We start from the raw sequence: 6,000 nt of genomic DNA, 5'->3' as shown, positions 1-6,000 counted from the left end.
CTCCCAGGCTCCCCCTCCCCAGGCTCCCCCTCCCCAGGCTTCCCCCCTCCCCAGGCTCCCCCCTCCCCAGGCTCCCCCCCTCCCCAGGCTTCCCCCCCTCCCCAGGCTCCCCCTCCCCAGGCTCCCCCCCCGCCTCAGGCTCCCCTCCCCAGGCTCCCCCCTCCCCAGGCTCCCCCTCCCCAGGCTTCCCCCCCTCCCCAGGCTCCCCCTCCCCAGGCTCCCCCCCCGCCCAGGCTCCCCCTCCCCAGGCTTCCCCCCCTCCCCAGGCTCCCCCCTCCCCAGGCTCCCCCCTCCCTCCCCAGGCTCCCCCCCTCCCCAGGCTCCCCCCTCCCCAGGCTCCCCCCCTCCCCAGGCTCCCCCTCCTCAGGCTCCCCCTCCCCAGGCTCCCCCTCCCCAGGCTTCCCCCCTCCCCAGGCTCCCCCCCTCCCCAGGCTTCCCCCTCCCCAGGCTCCCCCCTCCCCAGGCTTCCCCCCCTCCCCAGGCTCCCCCCTCCCCAGGCTTCCCCCCCTCCCCAGGCTCCCCCCTCCCCAGGCTCCCCCCCCTCCCCAGGCTTCCCCCCCTCCCCAGGCTCCCCCCTCCCCAGGCTTCCCCCCCTCCTCAGGCTGCCCCTCCCCAGGCTCCCCCCTCCCCAGGCTCCCCCCCTCCCCAGGCTCCCCCTCCCCAGGCTTCCCCCCCTCCCCAGGCTTCCCCCCCTCCTCAGGCTCCCCCTCCCCAGGCTCCCCCTCCCCAGGCTCCCCCCTCCCCAGGCTCCCCCCCCCGCCTCAGGCTCCCCCTCCCCAGGCTTCCCCCCTCCCCAGGCTCCCCACCTCCCCAGGCTCCTCCCCTTCCCTAGGCCCCTCCTCCCCAGACTCCCCAGACTCTCCCTCCCCAGGACCCCCCCAGGCTCTCCCTCCCCAGGACCCCCCTCCCCCAGGCTCTCCCTCCCCAGGACCCCCCAGGCTCTCCCTCCCCAGGATCTCCCTCCCCAGGACCCCCCAGGCTCTCCCTCCCCAGGACCCCCCAGGCTCTCCCTCCCCAGGACCCCCCAGGCTCTCCCTCCCCAGGACCCCCCAGGCTCTCCCTCCCCAGGACCCCCCAGGACCCCCCTCCCCCAGGCTCGGGCTCAGAGCACTGCAGGACAGACCAAGGGTTCAAGCAGGGGATTCCTGGAATGTGAGCACCTGCCAACCTGCGCAGCAGCCCTTCAGGGGCGTCCAGGGTGGCACTGAGGCAGGGGTCACAGCAGCCACCTGGGCCACAGCTGGGTGGGCCCAGCAACCTTGAAGCCCAGACCCTGGACCCCACCCACTGGCCTCAATGAGTCAGGAGGCCAGCACCCCGACCCTGCCCCACCAGAGGGGAAGCCACACTCAGTGTGAGAGGTGGCTCCCTGTCCCCAGAGCTGATGTCCCAGGTGGTCATGAATCTTGCCACGTAAACAGCTGCCACTCGTTGGCCTACACTCCTGCAGCAAGTGAGCAAGTGTAGCCCTGCCCTGGGCAGGGACAGGAGCTGTGTCACCCGGCCCAACCCTGGGACGCACGGGTTGGGGGCCTGGGGGCTGAAGGGCAGCAGGCTCTGCTCTGAAGTGAGCCCAGCCCGGCTTATTGAGCACCTGCTGTGTACCAGGATGTGGGGCCAGTGCTGTGGTGGGCAGCACAAGGCCTCAGATGCCACCCAGGCCGGGTCTGGTGTCCCGAGAGCCACTCCAGGAGCCCGCTCACCACGGCAGCAGCAGGCCTTCCTGGCCTGGGACACGGGCTGCAGCACACCCCTGGCGAGGCCCCCCTGCTCCACGGTGAAGACGGCCCGTGCCCAGGAACCTGGCTCGCAGGGGCCACTCAGATGATGGCTCCCAGGGAGGGACATCCTGGCCTCAGGGAAGCATCCTGTGGGCCACTGGGAGGAGGGTGCAGAGGAAAGAAACCAGGGTCCTGGGGCAGAGAGGGCTGAGGGCCGAGGCTGGGGCTCGCACTGAGGCCAGGAGACACACAGTGAGGACAGGGCCGTGACCCCGAGGACACTGGGTGAGGTGTCAACCAGAGGCCGTGTGGCTCCACCCAGACACAGGTCCACAGTGTCCCCAGCCCATCCTGGCGTCATGGCACCAAGACGGGGGTCCTGCTGGTGAAGCAGGCATGGGCCTGTGGGAGCCTGCCTCCCAGAGCTGCGTCCCTCTCAGGGCCTCAGCGTCCCCCTGGACCTCCCTCAGCAAGGAGCAGGCCAGCTGGGGCCACGGGTGAAGGCCGCTGAAGGTCCTGCATCTGGGGAGGCTGGGCAGGAGGGTCCCAAGTCCAAGGCCAGTCTGGGCAGTTTAGCAAGATCCTGTCTCAAAGTGAAACAGAAAGGGCGGGGGTGTGGCTCAGGGTGGGGCCAAGAGAGACCCCAAGGCCCCAGAATGAGCAGAGGGTCGGGTGAGCGCGGGGGGCGCTGTGTGGGTGCTCCAGGGTGCAGGGGACACCCTGGACGGTGGGGTGGGGTCAGTGGGGGATGTCCAGAGATTGGGGCATGGCTGGACCCAGGAACGCCATGGTGGAGTCACTCTCAAGCAAGTCAGGAGGCTGCGGGGAAGAGGGTCCGCTCTCCCACAGGATGGCCCGTCCCAAGACTTCATGGCTTGTCCCTTAGAGTCCTAAGCACCCCTGAGCCAATCAGAGACCAGAGGTGGGACGCTGAGACTGGCTGGGCTGGACAGAGGCTGGGACCCTCTGCTGGCTCTGCCTCCACCACTAAAGGCCATTTGGCTGGGACTTTGCCCTGAGGGATGTGACCTGGGGCTGTGACCTGTGGGGCTCTGACCTTGGGGGCTCTGACCTGGGGCTCTGACCTGGGGAGCTGTGACCTGGGGCTCTGACCTGGGGGGCTCTGACCTGGGGCTGTGACCTGGGGAGCTGTGACCTGGGGGGCTCTGACCTGGGGCTGTGACCTGGGGAGCAATGACCTAGGGCTCTGACCTGGGGGGCTCTGACCTGGGGCTGTGACCTGGGGGGCTCTGACCTGGGGGGCTGTGACCTGGGGGGCTGTGACCTGGGGGGCTCTGACCTGGGGCTGTGACCTGGGGGGCTGTGACCTGGGGGGCTGTGACCTGGGGAGCTGTGACCTAGGGCTGTGACCTGGGGGGCACTGACCTGGGGGGCTCTGACCTGGGGCTGTGACCTGGGGAGCAATGACCTAGGGCTCTGACCTGGGGGGCTCTGACCTGGGGCTGTGACCTGGGGCTGTGACCTGGGGAGCTGTGACCTGGGGGGCTCTGACCTGGGGCTGTGACCTGGGGAGCAATGACCTAGGGCTCTGACCTGGGGGGCTCTGACCTGGGGCTGTGACCTGGGGGGCTCTGACCTGGGGGGCTCTGACCTGGGGCTGTGACCTGGGGGGCTCTGACCTGGGGGGCTCTGACCTGGGGCTGTGACCTGGGGGGCTCTGACCTGGGGCTGTGACCTGGGGGGCTCTGACCTGGGGGGCTGTGACCTGGGGGGCTGTGACCTGGGGGCTCTGACCTGGGGCTGTGACCTGAGGGGCTGTGACCTGGGGGGCTGTGACCTGGGGAGCTGTGACCTAGGGCTGTGACCTGGGGGGCTGTGACCTGGGGCTGTGACCGGGGGAGCTGTGACCTGGGGGGCTCTGACCTGGGGCTGTGACCTGGGGGGCTCTGACCTGGGGCTGTGACCTGGGGGGCTGTGACCTGGGGGGCTCTGACCTGGGGCTGTGACCGGGGGAGCTGTGACCTAGGGCTCTGACCTGGGGGGCTCTGACCTGGGGCTGTGACCTGGGGGGCTCTGACCTGGGGGGCTCTGACCTGGGGCTGTGACCTGGGGAGCTGTGACCTGGGGGGCTGTGACCTGGGGGGCTGTGACCGGGGGCTCTGACCTGGGGCTGTGACCTGGGGCTGTGACCTGGGGGGCTGTGACCTGGGGGGCTATGACCTGGGGGGCTCTGACCTGGGGGGCTCTGACCTGGGGCTGTGACCTGGGGAGCTGTGACCTGGGGCTCTGACCTGGGGGGCTATGACCTGGGGCTCTGACCTGGGGCTGTGACCTGGGGGGCTCTGACCTGGGGGGCTGTGACCTGGGGCTGTGACCTGGGGGGCTCTGACCTGGGGGGCTCTGACCTGGGGAGCTGTGACCTGGGGCTCTGACCTGGGGCTGTGACCTGGGGGGCTCTGACCTGGGGCTGTGACCTGGGGGGCTGTGACCTGGGGCTGTGACCTGGGGGCTGTGACCTGGGGGGCTGTGACCTGGGGGGCTGTGACCTGGGGCTCTGACCTGGGGCTGTGACCTGGGGAGCTGTGACCTGGGGGACTGTGACCTGGGGAGCTGTGACCTGGGGGGCTGTGACCTGGGGGGCTCTGACCTGGGGAGCTGTGACCTGGGGGGCTCTGACCTGGGGGGCTGTGACCTGGGGCTGTGACCTGGGGGGCTGTGACCTGGGGGGCTGTGACCTGGGGAGCTGTGACCAGGGGGGCTTTGACCTGGGGGGCTCTGACCTGGGGGGCTGTGACCTAGGGGCTGTGACCTGGGGAGCTGTGACCTGGGGGGCTCTGACCTGGGGCTGTGACCTGGGGCTGTGACCTGGGGCTGTGACCTAGGGGCTGTGACCTGGGGAGCTGTGACCTGGGGGGCTCTGACCTGGGGGGCTGTGACCTGGGGCTGTGACCTGGGGGGCTGTGACCTGGGGGGCTGTGACCTGGGGAGCTGTGACCAGGGGGGCTTTGACCTGGGGGGCTCTGACCTGGGGGGCTGTGACCTGGGGGACTGTGACCTGGGGAGCTGTGACATGGGGGGCTCTGACCTGGGGCTGTGACCTGGGGCTCTGACCTGGGGGGCTGTGACCTGGGGGGCTGTGACCTGGGGAGCTGTGACCAGGGGGGCTCTGACCTGGGGGGCTGTGACCTGGGGGGCTGTGACCTGGGGGGCTCTGACCTGGGGAGCTGTGACCTGGGGGGCTGTGACCTGGGGGGCTGTGACCTGGGGAGCTGTGACCTGGGGCTCTGACCTGGGGGGCTGTGACCTGGGGCTGTGACCTGGGGGGCTGTGACCTGGGGGGCTGTGACCTGGGGAGCTGTGACCAGGGGGGCTTTGACCTGGGGGGCTCTGACCTGGGGGGCTGTGACCTAGGGGCTGTGACCTGGGGGGCTGTGACCTGGGGGGCTGTGACCTGGGGGGCTCTGACCTGGGGGGCTGTGACCTGGGGGGCTGTGACCTGGGGCTCTGACCTGGGGGGCTGTGACCTGGGGCTGTGACCTGGGGGGCTGTGACCTGGGGGGCTGTGACCTGGGGGGCTCTGACCTGGGGCTGTGACCTGGGGGGCTGTGACCTGGGGCTGTGACCTGGGGCTGTGACCAGGGGGCTGTGACCTGGGGGGCTGTGACCTGGGGGGCTATGACCTGGGGGGCTGTGACCTGGGGAGCAATGACCTAGGGCTCTGACCTAGGGCTCTGACCTGGGGGACTCTGACCTGGGGGGCTCTGACCTGGGGCTGTGACCTGGGGGGCTGTGACTTGGGGCTCTGACCTGGGGCTGTGACCTGGGGCTCTGACCTGGGGCTGTGACCTGGGGGGCTGTGACCTGGGGGCTGTGACCTGGGGCTGTGACCTGGGGGGCTGTGACCTGGGGGGCTGTGACCTGGGAGGCTCTGACCTGGGGCTGTGACCTGGGGAGCTGTGACCTAGGGCTCTGACCTGGGGCTGTGACCTGGGGCTGTGACCTGGGGAGCAATGACCTAGGGCTCTGACCTAGGGCTCTGACCTGGGGGGCTCTGACCTGGGGGGCTCTGACCTGGGGCTGTGACCTGGGGGGCTCTGACCTGGGGCTGTGACCTGGGGGGCTCTGACCTGGGGGGCTCTGACCTGGGGCTGTGACCTGGGGAGCTGTGACCTGGGGGCTCTGACCTGGGGCTGTGACCTGGGGGCTCTGACCTGGGGCTGTGACCTGGGGGGCTGTGACCTGGGGCTGTGACCTGGGGGGCTGTGACCTGGGGCTGTGACCTGGGGGGCTGTGACCTGGGGGGCTGTGACCTGGGGCT

The 6,000-nt window shown here is 70.3% G+C and overlaps 1 protein-coding gene across 1 annotated transcript in view; it reads left to right on the top strand.

The window, feature by feature from the left end:
- Window positions 1-6,000, top strand: part of Misp (mitotic spindle positioning) — a 45,739-nt gene that overhangs the window by 36,171 nt on the left and 3,568 nt on the right. The window lies entirely within an intron of this gene.

The sequence above is a fragment of the Callospermophilus lateralis genome, chromosome 1 (genome assembly GCF_048772815.1).
Source record: "Callospermophilus lateralis isolate mCalLat2 chromosome 1, mCalLat2.hap1, whole genome shotgun sequence".
Classification (NCBI taxonomy): Eukaryota; Metazoa; Chordata; class Mammalia; order Rodentia; family Sciuridae; genus Callospermophilus; species Callospermophilus lateralis.
This window is presented reverse-complemented; position numbering and strand designations above follow the sequence as displayed.